The sequence below is a fragment of the Chlorocebus sabaeus genome, chromosome 17, assembly GCF_047675955.1.
Source record: "Chlorocebus sabaeus isolate Y175 chromosome 17, mChlSab1.0.hap1, whole genome shotgun sequence".
Lineage (NCBI taxonomy): Eukaryota > Metazoa > Chordata > Mammalia > Primates > Cercopithecidae > Chlorocebus > Chlorocebus sabaeus.
In genome coordinates this window covers 21,456,390-21,472,264 of record NC_132920.1, presented here as the reverse complement: position 1 = coordinate 21,472,264, position 15,875 = coordinate 21,456,390, and the positions used below count along the sequence as shown (strand labels likewise).

At 43.4% G+C, this 15,875-nt stretch overlaps 1 long non-coding RNA gene across 1 annotated transcript in view; it reads left to right on the top strand.

The window, feature by feature from the left end:
* LOC140708828 (uncharacterized) overlaps window positions 1–14,223 on the top strand; it is a 39,207-nt gene extending 24,984 nt beyond the window's left edge. Inside the window, exons 2-3 of the long non-coding RNA XR_012089063.1 lie at window positions 9,936–10,077; window positions 13,717–14,223. This is a non-coding gene — a long non-coding RNA (uncharacterized lncRNA). The remainder of the gene's footprint in view (window positions 1–9,935; window positions 10,078–13,716) is intronic.
* Window positions 14,224–15,875: the final 1,652 nt, after the last annotated feature.

Below are 15,875 nucleotides of genomic sequence, written 5' to 3'. Positions count from 1 at the left end.
ACAAATCCAAACAACTGTTGTTCATGCAGGTGGAACAGCAATCTCCTTCAAGTGTACAGGCTGGAAAAGAGTCCAGATCTCTTATCTTCATACTAAGGCCAACCTCCAGAAAAATTATGAAGCAGGTTAAAGCCATTCTTGACTACTTATTGCTCTAATGTGGCTTCTCCCATCTCTGCTTTTAAGTACAAATAGTAGAACCTGCTGATTTGCTTACATGTGGCATCAATCCCCCCGTTCTTCCCACTAACAGAGTCCCAGTCCGGGGGCAAGAGAACAATGACAATGTGCACAGTTAACACATCCTCTCCTATCCAGACTCTGTGCATCTGGGCATGGCTATGTGACTTTTACGCTCAGGGAGACGTAAGCAGAGGATTCTGGGAAAGATTTCTTGATATAGACACCACCCTGAATTTTCCCTTTTTTTCTAGCTGGAATGCAGATGAGGTATCTAAAATACATCTTCCGGCTGACCATGGTGGCTCACGCCTGTAATCCCAGCACTTTGGGAGGCCGAGGTGGGCGGATCACCTGAGGTAGGGGGTTCGAGACCATCCTGGCTAACATGGTGAAACCCTGTCTCTACTAAAAATGCAAAAATTAGCCGGGCATGGTGGTATGCTCCTGCAATCCCAGCTACTCGGGTGGTATGCTCCTGCAATCCCAGCTACTCGGGAGGCTGAGGCAGGAGAATCACTTGAACCCGGGAGACAGAGGTTGCAGTGAGCTGAGATCAGGACACTGCATGCCAGCCTGGGTGACACAGTGAGACTCCTTCTTAAAAAAATAAATAAGTAAAATAAAATAAAATAAAATAAAATAAAATAAAATAAAATAAAATACATGTTGCTTCCAGAGATGAAAGCCATATGTTCAAGATGGCAAAGCAGGGAAGCAGAAAGAGCCTGGATGCTCATTGGCATTGCTGGTACTATGGTGCCAGCCCTGACTGCCTAACCCCAGATCTTTTGCTATGGAGGATAACCCTGTAGCTCTCAAACTGGAGTGGGCACATGAATCACCTGGGGGTCTCATAAAACCACAGATTCATGGGCCCTTCTTGAGAGTGTCTGATTCCAAAGGTCTGAGGTGGGGTCCTGAGCCTTGTATTCCTAACAAATTTCCAGAGGATGCTGCTGCCACTGGTTGGAGACCACGCTTTGAGAACCACTTACATAACCGAATAGCCACTTGTTGAAGCCACTGTTACTTGGGTTTTCATACACTTACAGTGGAATTCTGTCCCAAACGATACACTGCCCTCTAAACCCTCAAGAGCTATACACCCCCAGAAAAGGGCTGAAAACTCATTTAACCACAAGGCATAAATACGCAATGAGGCTTACGATCTATTTGGATTGTGATCAGAGAGGAATCATTAAGTCAAAGAAAATCATTTCTGCTTTTAACTTGGAGGCATCATTGGAGTCAAATGGAGAAGACACACAGGACAGAGGAGCTTACCCAGAACTTCTGATATCATACCAGAGACGCATCACCTCTTCAACAACTAACGAGGGGATTTCTTCTGGCGCTCTCTCTCTCTTCCTAACAATGGAACCTGGGGCAAATTCTTTCACCCCTCCGAACCTCAGTTTTCTCATTTGTACAATTGGAATGATAAGACTTATCACATGGGTCTGCTGTAAGGTATAAGGGATGTCAGGGAGTGAGGCAACCTGAGCATCCATCACTGGGAGAGTAAAATGCATGGGCGAATGCCACAAAGTGTTAGGCAGTGATCGGCCACAAAAGTGTAGAAGCACAAATAGCAACATGGATGGAAGCTAAAAACACGGTGCTTATTGAAAAAGATATAGAATCAATCATGTTATGAAATAATTAAACAGTGGATGCATACCAAAAAAAATGCAGTATGCACAATATTCACAAAGATATATTAAAATATATTAGAATGATTATCTGTGAGGCAAAGGGAATGAAAGCAGGATATGGATAGATACCTTTTTTTGAAAAAAAAAATGAATGAGTGTCCATCAGATTGACAAAAATCAAAGTGTCTGACAACATCAAATTTAAATGAAAACATGGAGGAGAAGGAGCTGCTGTATTCTGTTGATAGGAGAGTAATTTGGTACAAGCCTGTGAGACAGACCACCAATTGTTCCCACTGCCCATTTTCCCTTCTTCTAGAAAGTGGAGCCCTGATTCTTTAACTGGCCACGTGGCTGGTTGATATGAGCACCATTCTGGATTGGAATAACTCCAATTCGCAGCCTCCTTTGAAGCTAGGTGTGGGCATGTGAATAAGTTGTGGCCAATGGTCTATGATTAGAAGTGTCATTTGAAATTTCCAACGAGTATCCTTAAATGGAGGGATCTCAGTAAACGGCTGGAAACAAAGGGGGGTGTCAGAGAGAGATGGAAATGATCCACAATGTCTAAAATCTCCCCTTGAGCTGACCCATCCCAAAATAGGGCAGCAAGTGACCCAAAATGTTTACGCTTTCCTTGAAGAAAGAAAAACGACAGCCCTGGAATACATAAAATGATCACACGGTGTATAACTTGGCATTAGAATCAATACATCCTAAGAGGAGAAAACTGTTCAACGGGGACAGCCGTAAACAAATGTAAAGTGGAGAGATCTGAAGCTTAAGCGCGGTGGTAAAAGAAGTTGTTATAATTACTTCCTAAAACTCCGCTTTAGCCTGGAGATATGTTAACAAAAATAGTGCTGTTTATGCACTATTCCACATATACATTAACAGATATCTCAGAACTACTTTTTTCTGATTTTTTTTTGCTTATTGGGTGATCTCTTAAAGAAAAAGATTAGGGGCCATGCATGGTGGCTTATGCTTGTAATTCCAGCACTTTGGGAGGCCGAGGCTGGTGGATCACCTGAAGTCAGGAGTTCGAGACCAGCCTGGCCAACATGGTGAAACCCGTCTCTACTAAAAACACAAAAATTTGTTAGGCATGGTGGCGGGTGCCTGTAATCCCAGCTACTCAGGAGGCTGAGGCAGGAGAATCGCTTGAACCCAGGAAGCGGAGTTTGCGATGAGCCGAGATCGCACCATTGCACTCCAGCCTGGGCGACAAGAACGAAACTCTGTCTCAAACAAAAAACCAACCAACCAAACAAACAAGATTATGAATTAAATTTGTTAATATTTTTCTTTCCTAAAAAAGAAGATACTATGGTTTTTAGTCAGCTGACTTTTTTCAATAACAGTTTGTCTACCACTAAAAACCAGAGCCCCACATCTGTTCCTAATAAAAATCTATAATCAGCAATGCCCATTGCCTTTCAAAACTTATTTTCTTCATCCCTAAACTATGCACAGACCTGGCCAAAGCTTGTTTCTGTTGTCACCAAGATATAATGGCATTGCATTTATTCCAGGATGAATAAATCAGCAGCGATTCCAAGTAGAATCTGTGTCAGCCACTGAAGCTATTGAAAATTTGAGCCTTAACTACAGATTGACATTTTCATGTGTTAAAATGCTGAAATATGCTGGTTTTCTGTGTTTCGGTTTATAACATTCAAACCTTTGTGATACTTTGTTTCAGGTCACAAGGCTTTAAAGATATTTGATAATAGAAGCAGTTCACATTTTCAGTAAAAACAGATTCTGGAAGCAGCAACCTTATGACACCAAATCTTTACACAAGAAACATTTATTTCTAAAAGCTGTGGACTTTGAATTGAACCTGGAAGCAGCAGACCAGGCCACTACCTAGCAAAGGGCTTAAAGTGGAACTGGCCTGCAGCCTGCAGGTTCCTGGAGAAGGGGTTTAGAACTGGTCTGCAGTCTCAATGACAGGCTGTCTTGTTACTGTGTGAGAACCAGCCAGAGCTGTTTAGAAACAGCCTTTATGAAAGCACAGTATATAGTTCTGGGTGAAAGTTTAGGAATGCTTTTCCTGGCAGTGACAAACCCTGCATATTTTTCTTTTTCTTCCTCTGAGAACAGTTGATCCTTAATATTTTCTCAGCTTTGAGCCATTTTCAAAGAGAAGCACACTGTGGAAGCTTCAGCAAACTTGTTTGTCCTAAAGCTACAGCAAGGCAGGATAAGTGTGCAAAGCAATGTGCAAAGGACCAGGAGGCTCAGCATGCATGGCGCACAGTGAAGCAGGTTGCAAGGAGGAGTGGCCTCAAGACCTCTTACCCTTACAGACAGCTATGTGTAGCTCACTGCTCAGGAATTAGAGCAGGAACTACTCTCTCGTGATTCTAAGGTGGGCACCAAACATTGGTCACTTCCCGCAACAGTATCTCCTACTTCTATTGCTTACATCTAATAGGCATCTTCAAGCTACAATCAAATCATTAAAGGATGCTGAACACAACACATTTGCTTTGGAAGGCGGGGCATTATTTTGTTAAGATTCATGTTTTTCCAATCCGAGAGTGTCACAAATGGAGGGTTTATGAGGGTGTGGGGAGGGGACTAAAATGGATGGAAGGAATATGGAAAGGTCATAATTTGGAATCTTAAGAGTAAAGCAGGGTAGGGTGTGGTGGCTCATGCCTATAATCCCAGCACTTTGGGAGGCCAAGGTGAGCAGATCACCTGAAGTCAGGAGTTCGAGACCAGCCTGGCCAATATATAGTGAAACCTTGTCTCTACTAAAAACACAAAAATTTGCTGGGTGTGGTGGTGCACACCTGTGGTCCCAGCTACTTCGGAAGCTGAGGCAGAATTGCTTGAACCCAGGAGGCGGAGGTTGTAGTGAGCTGAGATCGCGTCACTGCACTCGAGCCTAGGCAACAGAGTGAGACTCCATCTCAAAAAAAAAAAAAAAAAAAAAGCAAAGAAGGATGACTTTAGGATAATGTTTTTCTCTACCGGAAATTCTTGATTTGTGATATACAAGAAAAATATTGATTTTCCAAGAGGGAAGTGACCTTAAATCCAGTAGGGGTGTGCTGGTGTATGCTCCATCAGTGAGCTTATGTATAAAGAAGGAAAGAAGTGGGTTTATACACAGAAATCTATAGCAGATTTTCCTAGAAAGCCCTGAGAGAATTGGTGTTGTATTCCCAGAAGGCAATTCTTACTCTCCCAAGGAGTTAGTAAGGGGTGAATAAGAATTGCCTCCTGATAAACGATGAGTGAACTTAGGAGCCAGAAACCAAGAATGGACTAGCACTCTAAGGGATCCTCTAAATAGAATGAGAATAAATTGCAAGGTGTCCTATAAGGTCAGAGACTAGGAACTTCTGGCACATGGGTGACAACTCCAGAAATATCTGTGTTGGGTCCTGGAGTCAAAGGGTATTATTTTGCATGACACCTGGAAGGAGAAGGGGAAGAGGGGAGCAATAAGAGAATGCAAGTTCTCTACTCTCCCACCAGCCTGAGGGTTTGCCTATAAACTGTGTAATTGTAAAGTGCCGGCCCAGACCCAAAAGCAGTTGTGGTCACCTAAAGACTTTGTGAGTCCAAGTGAAACGAGAAAAGTTCCCTTGTCCCCATCTCGGGGGTGTGATGGGGCTGTGGCTCAGGTGCTGGGCTGCTCAAAACCCCTAGGGGAGCAGGCAGACAGGCAGGTCGTGGGGAGCGTGGGCTCTGACCCCATGGCAGTGTCTAGGGGTGAATGTTTACAGCTCTTGAGGCTCCAGTGGGCGTGTGTTTCAGGGTGCTCTTTTAAATTTGCCGTCGGTAGGCGGCTTGTGTTAATCAGCTCAATTACACCCTCTGCCTTATAGCAAGGAAACAGGGTTTTCTGTATCTCTGGGTTCTTGCCTTGGTGTACCAGAAAAATCGGATCACACGTGAGCTTGGAGAATAAGTGCAAGGTTTTTGTTTGTTTGTTTGTTTTTTGAGTCGGAGTGTCTCGCTCTGTCGCCCAGGCTGGAGTGCAGTGGTGCGATCCCGGCTCACTGCGACCTTCGCCTCCCATGTTCAAGCGATTCTCCTGCCTCAGCCTCCTGAGTAGCTGGGTCTACAGGCATGCGTCACCACGCCCAGCTAATTTGTGTATTTTTAGTAGAGATGGGGTTTCGCCATGTTGGCCAGGATGGTCTCGATTTCTTGACCTTGTGGTGCGCCCGCCTCGGCCTCCCAAAGTGCTGGGATTACAGGCGTGAGCCACCGCGCCGGGCTGAGCGCAAGGTTTTACTGAGGGGTGGAAGTAGCTCTCTGCAGATGGATGGGGGAGCCAGAAGGGGTGTGGAGTGAGAAGGTGGTTTTCCCTTGCAGTTGGGCCGCCCAGTGGCCGGGCTCTCCTCTGACTGCCCTGGGCTGAACTTTGCGGGCGATAACATGCTGGCGTCTGCTGGTGTGTATCAGTGTGTTTTTCTGCTGGTGTCTTCCTCTGCTGGTGTGTTCCTCTTAACGTCCAGCTGCTTGTGTTTGTGCCCTCTCGGGTTTCGGAGTTTTTACAGGCACAGGATGAGGGGTGTGGCGGGCCAGGGTGGTGGTGGAAAATGCAATATTTGGGCGGCAAAACAGAAATGCCTGTTCTCACATAGGTCCGTGGGTATAGGCCTGAGGGTGGAGCCCTAGCCAGGGACCCCGCCTTTCTCTACCCAGCATTTCCCAGCCCCGCTTGCTAGCGTATCACTAGCAGAAGCAGCTGGCTGCTTTCCTCCCCTCGCGCCTCTAGAGCCCAGGAAGGAGCTCTGGTGCTGGGCAGAGGAGACTCCCAGTGGTTCAGGGGCTAGGCATAGTGGGGACCTTTCTCAAGGGGCACTGACAAGGGCCTTAGGGAGTTTGGCAGGGAAGAACATGGACAGAAATCAACTGCGGTGGGGGGATGCCTAGAGTTCCTGCAATTATGCGGGGTGGAGGGGGGCTGAGAGTTATTATGATTTATATTTCATTAAATACGATTTCATCTGTATCCAAAGGAAGGTGAGGCTTCAAACATTCAGTTTATGCATACGAAAAACCAAGGAACACAGATTGCATCTCAGCCAGGTCAGTGGCCAATGATAAGAGGATGCAGAAAATTCAGTTTCTCAGGAGCACAACCAGAGTCTGGGCAGCACCTCTGATCTTCTGCAGGGTGCTGTGAAAACCATGTGGCCTTTGGGAAAGCATGAGCTGGGTGCCCCTGGCTGAGGATAGTCAAGAATGGCCGTAGGCCGGGCGTGGTAGCTCATGCCTAGAATCCCAGCACTTTGGGAGGCCAAGGCAGGCAGATCACTGGAGGTCAAAAGTTTGAGACCAGATGGGGCAGCATGGTAAAAACCTGTCTCTACTAAAAATACAAAAATTAGCTGGGTGTGGTAGTGGCAACTGTAGTCCCAGCTACTCAGGAGGCTGAGGTGGGAGCATTACTTGAACCTGGGAGGTAGAGGTTGCAGTGAGCTGAGATTGTGCCACTGTGCTCCAGCCTGGGCAACAGAGTGAGACTCCATCACACACACATACACACACACACACACACACACAAAGGCCATAAAGGGTCCTAACTTTATTCTTTGTTCACGCATTCATTGTTCAATCCATGTTCATTGAGCACCTACTACGTGCTGGCCACGCACCATTCTAAGTGCTGCAGATACAGGAATGAACAAATAGGATGTCAATCCCTGCCCTTGTGGTGCTTTCATTTTTAAAGGCCAACAGATAAGCTGGGTGCAGTGGCTCATGCCTGTAATCCCAGCACTTTGGGAGGCTGAGGCGGGTGAATCACCTGAGGTCAGGAGTTCCAGACCAGCCTGGCCAACATGGTGAAACCTCGTCTCTACTAAAAATACAAAAATTAGCTCAGTGTGGTGGCAGGCACCTGTAATCTCAGCTACTTGGGAGGCTGAGGCAGGAGAATTACTTGAACCTGGGAGGCAGAGGTTGTAGTGAGCCGATATCGCGCCGCTGTACTCCAGCCTGGGCGACAGAGTGAGACTCCATCTCAAAAAAAAAAAAGCCAACAGATAATGAGATACACTTTCAAACTACATAGTGTTAAAGAAGAACTTTTAGACAGAGTTTGTCTCTCAAATAAATTTAAGAGTTTATTTGAGCAAAGAAGGATTCCTAAGTTGGGTAACCCTCAGAGCCAGAAGTTCAGACAGTGCCACCCAGCAACAGGAGCTGAACTCAGAAGCAAAGCAGAGCAATCATCTGGTTGGCTACAGCTAGGTGTTTGCCTTATTTCGGCATGGTGTGATGAGTTGGTTGCTTGTGATTGGCTGAAACTTGGCTATTTGTTACTCTCTCTCTCTCTCTCTCTATACATATATATATACACTATTCACTTATGTTTCAGCTTGTTTATATACTAAGTTAGTTGGGGGTGGGGCGGTTGTTACATAGGAACACAAAGTACAAAGATAGCTTCCAGCGAATGGTCTCCTGTTTATTTTGCTTGAACAATAGCACATTAGACAGTTATGAGTTCTAAGAATAAATCTAAAGCACAGAAGGAAGATGGAAAGAGTGTTATGGGAGGATGGGAGTTATATGTGTAATTTTAGACGGGACAGTCAGGGAAGGTGTCACTTGGAAGGGTGGTATTTGAGTGAAGACTAGAAGAGGCCATGGAAAGAGCTCTGCAGAGATGTACAGAACAGCATTTCAGGCAGAGGGCAGAGCATGTGCAAAGACCAAAGGCAGGGACATGCGGACCATGCTGGAGGGACCGTGAGGAGGCCACTGAGGCTGGAATGGGGTCAGAAAGAAGGAAGAGGCATGAGGACTGAGAGTTGCCAAAAGACCCTATCATGTTGAGATGGCACCATTTTAATCACTGGTTTTTACTAAGATGTGAAAGGATGAGAAGGTATCGAGCAGAGAAGTAAAATGATCTCATTTGAGGAGCCTTCCTTCTTGGAAGGGAGAGATTTTGCCATTCAAATCAGAACTATTCTTTCCCCTGCAAAGAGAGGCTCATTAGGAAGAAGTCATGATGTGGCAAGATCCTTTGCATTTGGGGAACTTGAATTTTTAGAGCATCTGAACACTTCTCCTACCTTCTCCCTCAGTAGAAAATCACCTGCAATGAAAGTCCCCTGAAGATGTACAAGTTTTGAGTGGTACTCTATATGGAGTCCTGAATGCTGGGAGGAGTCATGTTGACCAGGTCAACCAAAACACGAGGAGAAGCCAGTGGAAACAAAGTCGACAAGCTGCTCTGGGGTTTTGCCTCAATATCACCCTTCCAACTTCAGACCCGAGTGGCGCAGAAGGCACCACTAAGAGGATACAGATGATCACTCTTGCAAGTATTGGACCAAATGGCTGCAGGCCCACACCTGGCATCTGAGGAGACTATGATGAGAAGGAACAAGAGGGCACTTGAATAAGTGCAGTCCAGCCTGAGACTCAAGCTGCAAGACTCAAGTTGCGTTTTTCCTTTAAATGTGAATGACATCTCTGGGCCCCCTCTGAATCACCCTATGAGGTCAGGGACAGCCTCTTGTAAATCAATGGATTTATTCTCTAGGCCTCTAATCAGGGTTTTATGTCGAATTTTGCGGGACCCACAGTTTGACCTAGGATTGTCAGCTCCGTTGGGTGGGAAAAAGGTGCCTGTGGGGATACCCTGAGTCCTCTCACCCTATTCTTCCTCCACAGCGACTGGCTGCAGTCCAGCAAACTGCAGGAGGCCCTCTGTAAAGACCTTTGGATTCTTGCCCTCAAATAGAAGCCCATGACAGTAGGGAATATTTCCATTTTAAAAATTTCTTTTTTAAGGCTGGGTGTGGTGGCTCATGCCTGTAATCCTGGCACTTTGGAAGGCAGGGGAATCACTTGAGGCCAGGAGTTCATGACCAGCCTGAGCAACATAGAAAAGAGAGAGAGAGAGGGGAAAAAAAAAACAGCCAAGAAAAAAAAATCATTTTTGTTAGACAAGTAAACCATTTAGGGATGTTGTATGGCTGATACAAAAACAAACAACAAAAAAATTAGACTGTTAGAATTTAACTAATGTCTGTTACCAAAAAGGGTGAAACTTGTCTTTATTGAAGCGGGAGTTGAAGGTTAAAAGGTAACTTTCACCTACAGGTTGAGATTTGCATGCAGAATTTCCAGAATGTTGAATATCAGCACGGATCACTGCAAAGAAGTTGGAACTCATCTCACATGAACTTCTCAGGTGAAAAGGGACTTGACAACTGAGACTTCTCTAATAAGTGACAAAAATTATGTGGGTAATAATTTGACCTTTTTTGTGTGTTAAAGTCTCTATTGAAATAGAATGCGCAAATTAATGCTCTTAGGAGACCTGCTTAGAGGAAAAACAGAATGAGGATCATGAACCCTATTAACTCACATGTCTCAAGCCTCTAATGAAAAATTCCTGAGTGAAAGGGGATGAGTAGGATGCTCCAAGTTTAGGGAAACTTTGTGAAGCTCTCAAGCATGTGGTTTATAAAGTTGCATAGCACAGTCCTCAACTGATTTTTTTTTTTTTTTTTTTTTTTTGAGACGGAGTCTCGCTCTGTTGCCCAGGCTGGAGTGCAGTGGTGCAATCTTGGCTCACTGCAAGCTCCGCCTCCCAGGTTCAAGCGATTCTCCTGCCTCAGCCTTCCGAGTAGCTGGGACTACAGGCACCCGCTACCACACCCAGCTAATTTTTGTATTTTTAGTAGAGATGGGGGTTTCACCATGTTGGCCAGGATGGTCTGTATCTCTTGACCTAGTGATCCGCCTGCCTTGGCCTCCCAAAGTGCTGGGATTACAGGTGTGAGCCACTGTGCCTGACCTCAACTGATTTTATAACTGAGATTTATATCTCTAACAAAATAAGATACATAGCAAAAGAATGACTCTGCCAGCCCCTTCTGGAGAGGGAATGATAAGTCCTCGAAAGATATTGTTTACTTTGCCGACTTATCTATTTTATTCTGTAAATTCTGCACTCCGCCCCAGATTGGAACTCAAAATCTATTGTTCCATCAAATCAATTTCTCCACAGAATGAAGAATGCGGTACCCACTGTGCTTAAAATTCATTGTTATCTGTTAAGAACCCAACTCAGTGAGAATCATTGAGATTAAGAGGGTCTAGGTAGTTAAGGTGGAAACAATGTGTAGAAAAGAGATCCACACACTGATTATTTTCTAATAAAACTGTTCATTCTATCAGAAAGTGGAGGGAATTAAATATAAACAGACACATTTGTTTAAACCCAGCTTCATTACTATTCTATAGGTTGCTTGAAACCTATTCTGACATCAGTTATTAAATAAACTGTGATATTTTCACAGATAGGAAATAGCTGAGCTGAAGTTATCCATATCTGCAGGATTATTCTGTATTTAATTTTAATGTTCAAAGCTTGAGAAAATTATATGGCTATAGAACATAGTCACGGGTTTCATGAGCTAGAAAGGCTAGCCAACGAAATGACTATCTGTCAGAAGTGTAACGGCGTTTTAAAAAATTAAAATAGAAAATAACAATGATGACCACAATGTATTGTGTACCTACTACGTGACTTTGTATGTAGCATACCTGTGTATCTTTACATATCTTTATATATATGGACTTAATGTGGAGTTTATTTCTAATACTTCCAATGATCCTGCAAAGGAATAGTGTTACTATTCCCGTGTTACAGATGAGGAAATGGAAACTCAGGGAAGTTATCCAAGGTTAAATCAAGATTTATCCAAGGTTTAAAAAAGTGTAGAGTTAAGATTCAAACCTGAATTTGGCTGGGCGTGGTGGCTCACTTTGGGAGGCCGAGGCAGGCAGATCCCTTGAGGTCAGGAGTTTGAGACCAGCCTGGCCAACATAGTGAAACCTCGCCTCTACTAAAAATACAAAAATTAGCCACGTGTGGTGGTGCACTCTTGTAATTCCAGCTACTTGGAAGACTGAGGTAGGAGAATTGCTTGAACTAGGGAGATGGAGGTTGCAGTGAGCCAAGATCACGCCACTGCTTACCAACCTGGGAAACAGGGTGAGATTCTGTCTCAAATAAAAAGATTCAAACCTAAATCTAGCTCCTAACCCTGGGTGCTTTCCACCAATGGACTCTCTCAATAATACAAAAATTAGGTAGCTATCAAATGGAAATTCAGAGACCCTAGTTTTCATAAATAAAATCTCAAATCCATAATTAAGAGACATAAATTCATTTCAAATGTATTTGTGTGCATGCATCTTGTAATCAACTTCTAATCAACTTTCTTGATTGAATTCAAATTTAATAGACTTTAAAATAAAAATGGAATTGGTTTTATTTCCTTTGCATTTATGGAGCACCTGCTGTGGTTCGGGCACTGCTTCAGACACTGGGGACGTGAAGGCCACGCCGGTTTCAGTGTCTGTCACTAACTCTTTAACAGCTGCAATTGTGGGCACTATAGTAGGTTTTCAAACATATTAATTTAAAAGGATGGATAATATAGCTATAAAGTCTTATTAGTTGGTTCAGCTTACCTCTTCTAAATGCACATGACAATTAACCAATAATGCACAAAAGCATTTTATATTGCATCTTTGTTTTTTATACTTCTGTTATAAATTAAAAGTGGAAAGAATGTTGGATTCGAGGCCAGCTCTGCAGTATACCTGTATTGCGACTTTGAGCTTCTCTGAGCCTCAGTTTTTTTCATGTATAAAAATGGGGATGCTAGGCAGGCATGGTGGCATTCACCTCTAGTCCCAGCTACTCGGGAGGCTGAGGCAGGAGGATGCCTTGAGTCCAAGAGTTTGAGGCTACAGAAAGCCATGATTGCATCACTGCATTCCCGCCTAGGCAAGAGAGTGCAACCCTGTCTAAAAAAAACTTTTTTTTTTTTTTTTTTAATGAGGATGATGCTAACCATCTTACAGTGCTACTATTTGGACTCTTTAGCACAATGTTCAAGAACCTCCATAATCTCCTTTCCAGTCCCATCTATGGCTCTTTCTATCACTCTAAATAGCCTGGGATCCCACCTATTTGAACACTTTGCTTTTTCCAACAGACTGAATACTTCCCACACCTCCATAGCTCTATTTGGTTCCTTATCCAGGACTGCCAGCTCTCAGGATTTCCCACAGAAATCTCCTGTTTGGAAACCTCCCTGACAGTTCCAGTGTCAACTAAGTCCTCCCTCCTCAGCACTTCCCCAGCACCCAGCTCATATTTCCAGTATAGAGTTTCACTTTTCCTTCAATTATTGATGATCATCAGAACCATGACTTAATCATCTCTGTTTCCCTCACAGTACTCAATGGTGCTCATGTAGAATGGCCTTGATAAATGCTGAACAAATGAAGGAATCTGTTCTCACTTAGCCTGGAGAAAGGGCTGGGGCCCCAGGCCCTCTTCCTCTACCAGACTCCATTCAATAATTAGTTCAGTTGTCAAAAAGACACATATAAAAAGCAATTTCAGTGCATTTTCCAGTGCGGATGTGATTCTCCACCATGTAATAAAATCCCTTGCAAGACTCCAATAAAGAAAGGATTTTGAGGGAAGATAAGCGGCGATCTGTTTGGATAATGCACTCCTCTCCTGAAAAGGCTTTTGAGTATACACATCCCCAAATATACATGAATATGAGTTCAGTTAACTCCCCATATACATATACCTATTAGTTTATAAAATATGTATATGCCCTACTATATTAACATATATTGTAAAGTATGTAGAACTATACATATATAGAAGCTATAATTTTTTTAAGGAAGAGTTTTAATATTTTCTTTTTGCACCCCAGGAAACAGCCTTGCACAAAGAAAACCTAATCTTGGCTGAGCAGCTATACTTCCCGGTAGAAGAAAGGAAATCATGTTTTACTTTCTGTAGATTATTCCCTAATATTGACCATTTCCTCTCTCTCTTCAGGTTCTCTTACAAGACCACCAACATTCTTCAAACGTTAGTGAAATAAAACAACAGGGGGGTTTGGAACTCTGGATCCTCAGCCTGGAAATGTCACAATTTAATCCCAAAGGTTTGCTGTGAAGTTGTGAGCATGACAGTGTGAAACTCGACAGATTATTCTTGAATTCTTTATTTGTTTTCGTTGTGACCTGACTCTCATAAAATTTATGTTTTCTTCCAAACCCCCAGGGTGTGTGGTCACGTGATTTAAATAGAGAAAAACATTGTCCAAACAGTATCGGAGGAGTTATCACTTTTACATTGTTTTAATTAAAGAAAAAGCCTTTCTAAGGGGAACATCACACACCGGGGCCTATTGTGGGAAGGGGGGCAGGGATAGCATTAGGAAATATACCTAATGTAAATGGCGAGTTGATGGGTGCAGCACACCAACATGGCACATGTATACATATGTAACAAACCTGCACATTGTGCACATGTATCCTAGAACTTAAAGTATAATAATAATAATAATAAAAAGAAAAAGCCTTTCTATCCAGGTCTACTACCATCATTTTTATGGGCATCTTAAAGTATCTAATACTATAGTTATTTTTAGTAGTATTATTTAGTATTTTTACCATTATTATAGTTTTATCTATATCTTAAAGAAAAAGTCAATAAATATGAAGACAGAGTTTGTTTTGAGAATGTATGCAAATGCCCACCATGTTAAAATCATTTCAATTTTGTGTGCATGCACACGCACACACACACACACAGGGAGAAGAGCAGTGAATATCCTATTCACAAAAGTTACAAAGATTATTTCAGGGTGGTGGGATGAAGATTATTTTTGTTTTCCTCTTTGTGTGTGTTTGTAATTTCTGGAGCATTCTATAATGGCCAGATTTTTGTTGTTGTTGTTTAACAACAGTATGCGTACCAACAGTTATAAATCATTTACCTAGATTCTTATATTGTAAGATTTCAAATAGAAATTTTAAAAATACCTTTTGGAGTCACTGGCATCTAAAAGAAAACTATATATTATTTCTAAGTTCTATGCTGCATTTTAATTGTAACACAATTTTTTTTTAGACGGAATCTCCCTTTGTCCCCCAGGCTGGAGTGCAGTGGCGTGATCTTGGCTCACAGCAACCTCCGCCTCCCTGGTTCAAGCAATTCTCCCTGCCTCAGACTCCCCAGTAGCTGGATTACAGGAGTTTGACCAAGTTGGCCAGGCTGGTCTCCAACTCCTGACTTTAGGTGATCTGCCCAGCTCAGTCTCCCAAAGTGCTGGGATTACAGACATGAGCCACTGCACCCGGTGTAACACAGCTTTTTATATATTTTGGTTTCATGTAAGAAAATTGCATTTTAGGCTGGACACGGTGACTCCCGTCTGTAATCCCAGCACTTTGGGAGGCCGAGGCGGGTGGATCACCTGAAGTCAGCAGTTTGAGACCAGCCTGGCCAACATGGCGAAACCCTGTCTCTACTAAAAATACAAAAAATGAGCCAGGCATGGTGGTGGGTGTCTGTAATCCCAGCTACTCGGGAGGCTGAGGCAGGAGAACTGTTTGACTCCAGGAGGCAGAGGTTGCAGTGAGCAGAGATCATGCCACTACACTCTAGCCTGGGCAACAGAGTGGGACTCAGTCTCAAAAAAAAAAAAAAAAAAAAAAAAAAAAGAGAAAGAAAAAGAAAAATTGCATATTGCATTTTAAATCAAATGCTTTATAAAAGAGCTCCACTTACCTAGATTTTCAACACATTTTGTCTTTGAGACACAAAGAGAGGTAGAGGGTAGTTGCAGAGGAGCTTGTAAAATGAAGGAACCAAGGTAGAGCTGATGGGAGGCAAAAAGGAAGATCCTAAGTTGGGAGGTGTGTCTGTCTGGACAAGATTAAGATTTGAGTAAACCCCAATCCAAACATGTGATATTCCCTGTAAGGAAAACCGTTGCTGAGTGCCTCTGTGGACAGCATAAGCCTACCTAAAAAGTCTTCTATTGGGCCAGGTGTGGTGGCTCATGCCTGTAATCCCAGCACTTTGGGAGGCTGAGGCAGACGGATCACAAGGTCAAGAGTTTGAGACCAGCCTGGCCAACGTGGTGAAACCCCGTCTCTACTAAAAATATAAAAATTGGCTGGGTGTGGTGGTGGATGCCTGTAATC